Source organism: Babylonia areolata, chromosome 22, assembly GCF_041734735.1.
Source record: "Babylonia areolata isolate BAREFJ2019XMU chromosome 22, ASM4173473v1, whole genome shotgun sequence".
Classification (NCBI taxonomy): domain Eukaryota; kingdom Metazoa; phylum Mollusca; class Gastropoda; order Neogastropoda; family Buccinidae; genus Babylonia; species Babylonia areolata.
The window spans coordinates 27647175-27652279 of record NC_134897.1 but is presented as its reverse complement, the minus strand read 5'-3'; the positions used below and the strand labels follow the sequence as shown (position 1 = coordinate 27652279).

Sequence of the window (5105 nt, the reverse complement as noted above, 5' to 3'; positions counted from 1 at the left end):
ACAGTGTAGCATCACTCACAAATGACACAGCTCACACACACACACACACACACGCGTACACACACATACATACACACAAACAAACACACACACGCGCGCGCGCGCACACACACACACACACACACACACACACACACACACACACACACACACACACACACACACACACAGAGAGAGAGAGAGAGAGAACAACAAAATGAAACAAACAAAACAAACGAACCAAGCCATCCTAAAGATTCAGCCCAACAACGCAGTTAAGAGTTAATAACCCAATCGTTAGCCGCTCCTGCTACAGTTCTGAGCGAACATCATTCAGCTGCAATTTCCCTCCGGCAGGACCGAATCGTGATAGCTGTTGCCAATTGTCGCCAATTGCTGGTAGTTGTAGGAGCTGTGGCTGATGGACCATATGGTGTTGTGTAGCTGGGCTGTTCTGTCGCACTGACTAGCTGCGCTGTGCACCACCAGTGTCTTTGGTCAACCAGTCTCTGACAAAACTGTGAGTGTGTCTCCTTTGTTGTGTTTTGGTATCATAGCTGTTGGGCTGGTTAGTTGGTTGGTTGGTTGGTTGGTTGATTGGTTATTTTGTTTGCTGGATGGCTGGTTGGTTGGTTGGTTGGTTGGTTATTTTGTTTGTTGGTTGGTTGTTGTTTATTTCTGTTGGTTGGTTGGTTGGTTGGTTCTTTGGTTAGTTAGTTGTCTGGTTAGTTGGTTGGTTTGTTAGTTGGATGGCTGGTTAGTTATGTGGTTAGGTAAGTAGGTACGGAGGGAGGGAGAGAGGGAGGTACTTAGTTACTTAATTAGTCACTTAGTACTTACTTACTTAGGTCCATAGTCTTGGTGGCTACTCGTGATGGTCTGACAGCAGGTGGTTGTGGAGTCAAACGATCACCATCTCGTGTTTTGTGAGGGTTCTTTTCTGGCCAGAGGTAACCAGTGACGTCACACAGGTCAGCTCTTGTGATGTTTATCACAGATGTAAAGGCAAGGGGGGAAAAAAGAAGTAAAAAAAACAAACAGATCAATGGTCGCATAACTTTCAGCGGCCATCAGTCAGTTATGCCCATCACTTCCCCCGGAGCATAGGCCGCTCACAACAGTCCGCCAGAGTCCTCTGTCCTGGGCTGCCCTTTCTAATTGTCTCCAGGTGTGCCCCATCTTCTTGGTGTCTGCCTCGAGGTCACGTCGCCAGGTGTTTCTTGGCCTTCCTCTCTTCCGTTTGCCCTGGGGATTCCATTTCAGTGCCTGCCTGGCGATGTTACTGTCTGGCTTCCTCAGGGTGTGCCCGATCCATCTCCATCTTCTGCGCCGAATCTCGTCTTCAGCTGGCAGCTGGTTGGTACGCTGCCACAGGTCTGCTTTGCTGATAGTGTCGGGCCAGCGTATCTGGAGGATCCTTCTCAGGCAGCTGTTGATGAAGGTCTGCACTTTCCTGATGGTGGTCTTTGTTGTCCTCCATGTCTCTGCTCCATACAGAAGGACTGACTTGACGTTGGAGTTGAACAGCCTGATCTTCGTGCTAATCGACAACACCTTGGAGCTCCAGATGTTCTTCAGTTGCAAGTATGCTGCCCTCGCTTTGCCGATTCTTGCTCTGACGTCTGCGTCTGTGCCACCCTGCTTGTCGATGATGCTGCCCAAGTACGTGAAGACCTCTACCTCTTCCAGCTTGCTCCCGTGCACTGTGACTGGGTCTTCTCTTGCTGTGTTGATCTTGAGGATCTTGGTCTTGCCCTTGTGGATGTTGATTTCAGCGGCCATGGGGGCAGTGAATGTCCACTGTGTGCAGGGCTCAGCACAGGTAGGCGGGGACCAGTCCTCTCTTTCCGCCGTTTTAACCTTCCCGAACCGAGGTTAGGTACCCATCCACTAACACCTGGGTGAAGTGAGGAACATCGGAATAAAGTGAATCTTCCCAAGGCCACACCACCATGCCGAAACAGAGCCTTGAACCCTGGTGATGGAGTCTCCCGTCGGTCCGACGGATGAGTAGGCAGGCAGGCTTATCTGTCGGTGAGTGTCCTCATGAGAGGAGAGGCCGATTCTGGATGCGCAGCACTTCCCACAGGTGTTGCAAGGGAAAACGTCTCCAGAAGTTGAGCCCTGCTTCCTTCGCTCACGCTTCTCCTTAATGGCCAGCATTAGCCTGGTTTCCTGACCAGCACAGGTGACATTTTTTTAGTGAGGAGGAGTTGTGCAGTCCCTTCCCCACTCTCTCGCCGATCGACGCTCACATTCCCACAGGTGCAGATACTGCCACGTGTAGGACGGCCTCGGCAGGTGCAGGTTTTTTCTTCGGAGCTCCGTCTCCTAGGGGTACTTCCAGCCAAGGATAAGAGCTCCCCCTGCCCTTTGGTCATCCTCTTCCGCCTTCACAGTCGTTGGGAAAGGTTTCCTCCTCCGCCTGGTCCGTCGTTCGGAGACTTCACATGCGGCAGGTAGTACTGGGTTACATGGTACCAGTAGCAAGGGCTATGCCCCCGACCTGATCACTGGTTAACACTGGATCAGAAATCCAACACCTCAACGGTACTGCCACAGCACTGTCAGATGCCACCAGGAAGGCAAAAGGCCGACTGTTGGAGTTCACGCCAAGGATTAACCAACATTTCAAAGGCTGCTTTTATTGCTTTCCACCATCTAAAGAGGAACATGGCCAGTTCTGAGTTATTCATTTAGCAACTTCTTTATCCACTGAAAGGATTTTTTTTTAAACCCGTTTGAACTTGTATTTGGCAGAAAACGGAAAGCACCTACATAACAGACTTGCGGTGCAGTGTTGCAATGGCAGCCCTGAATCAGAAGAAGTTCAAACAGTTATCTCTACATCCCGAGACATCAAAAACCATAATTTCTTGACAAATCCATATACACTACATCACATCCACTAGGCAGATGCCTGACCAGGCCTTGAGAGCATGCATATGTACTTGTGTAGCTATCAGAGTGGATTTCCTCTGCATAATTTTGCATGAGTGAGGGCAACACTCTCGTTGCTATGGGTTCTTGAACATGCTGGATTGCAAATGATTCTTTTGACATTGCCAGGCTAATACATAAGTTCAACAATGACAATGACACACGACAGAAGGTAATTTCACTGCACTGCAATACAATGAAGCACAACACAATACAATATAATGCCATGCGATACGATACGATACGCGATACGATACGATACGCGATACGACGCGAGGTGATACAACACAACACAACATTACACCTGAAGTGACGTGACATTTTCCTATTAAAGCAGTTACGAATCCTATCAATTTGACACGAATGGTGCAGAGAAGGGATTTCTTGTCAACTCACTGAAAGCATTACACAAAGTGAAAATGGACAGTCTGCAGCTATCGTCAGACATCAGGACTCTATAGCAATACTTAATCAAAGGTTCATCCTTTCAACCATGTGGAGTTCACAGCCTTGACAGGCTTCCATGCTTTACTGATGCGGGGGAAAAAGGCACAGAAAATACTGTCTTTCCTCCAAATTTCCATGAAAAACATCTGGAAATACAGTACAGGTTAGTTCCTTTCCTGTGCAGTTTCTGCACATGTATGAACACGAAACAGTTTCTGTACATGTATGAACACGAAACAGTTTCTGCACATGTCTGAACACGAAACAGTTTCTGCACATGTCTGAACACGAAACAGTTTCTGCACATGTATGAACACGAAACAGTTTCTGCACATGTCTGAACACGAAACAGGTTCTGCACATGTATGAACACGAAAACCATTTTAATGAGACCAATTTTGCCGTCACTGCAATGCTGGGCTTTAAGGCTCAATGAATTAAAGGTCCCAGCATCTTTACAGCAGCGGTGGAATCTGAGTGTCTGGGATCGGATCCCGCACTCACCAGAACTCTCTCTCCCGCCACCCCTCCATTCAATTTTGATCTTGAGTGGTGGTCTGGACGTTAGTCATTCGGATGAGATGATAACCCAAGGTCCCATGTGTAGCATGCACTTAGCGCACGCAAAAGAACCCACGACAACAAGGGAATTATTGTCCCTGGGAAAATGATGTATAAAAAGATCAACTTTGATTCTGAATCAGATACTGAAACAGATGCTGAAACAGATACGTTGCAGACAGACAGAAAGCTGTCACTGCACTGTGGGTACATGTTCCCCCTGGGGAGATCAGCCCCAACTTCAGACAAATCTGTATCGACAAAAATTTGATGTAACAATACAAAATCCCAGGGCTGGGCACTGGGGTTTCAGTTTCAGTTTTCAAGGAGGCGTCACTGCATTCGGACAAATCCATATACGCTACATCACATCCACTAGGCAGATGCCTGACCAGCAAGCAGCATAACCCAACGCGCAATGTCAGGCCTTGAGGGCATGCATATGTACTTGTGTAGCTATCAGAGTTGGGATTTCCTCTGCATAATTTTGCAAGAGGGAGGGCAACACTCTCGTTGCTATGGGTTCCTTTTTCTGTGCGCTAAGTGCGTGCTGTACACAGGAGGTATCCATTAATCGTTTGATTCGAACAACTAGACGCTCACATTGATTTTCCAGTCAAGGTAAAGAGAAATTATTATGATTTAATTATTATTTAATGATATAATTATTATTATTATTTTTTGAATTATTATTATTTTTTTTAAATTTATTTTATTTATTTATCTATCTATTAATTTTATTTATTCTATTTTCATTTAAAAAAAAAAAATTATTATTAGTTATTTATTTTATTTATTTTTATTTTATTTTATTTTTTCTCAAGGCCTGACAAAGCGCGTTGGGTTACGCATGCTGGTCAGGCATCTGCTTGGCAGATGTGGTGTAGCGTATAATTATTATGGATTTATCCGAACGCAGTGACGCCTCCTTGAAGCTACTGAAACTACTGTTAAGGAGAAAGGGGGGCGAGACATGGATTTTTGAACCCACAACCTCATGGACACTGTATTGTGCGGATAAAACGTCTTCACCATTGTGCAACCTTTCTCCCAATCTGTGAGTGCGGGTGGACTGTTGCTTTGCTGATAGATCACCTGCAGAGGTGTGCCCCGGGGGGGCAAACAACACCAGTCTGTTGTTTGTTTTGCCAGATTATCATGAAACGCTGTCTCCCCCC

The 5105-nt window shown here is 46.4% G+C and overlaps 1 protein-coding gene across 1 annotated transcript in view; it reads left to right on the top strand.

Moving 5' to 3' along the window:
• Nucleotides 1–330: 330 nt before the first annotated feature.
• LOC143296940 (uncharacterized) overlaps nucleotides 331–5105 on the top strand; it is an 18327-nt gene continuing 13552 nt past the window's right edge. The window contains exon 1 of the mRNA XM_076608976.1: nucleotides 331–499. The gene's annotated coding sequence lies outside the window, so the exon portion shown is untranslated. The remainder of the gene's footprint in view (nucleotides 500–5105) is intronic.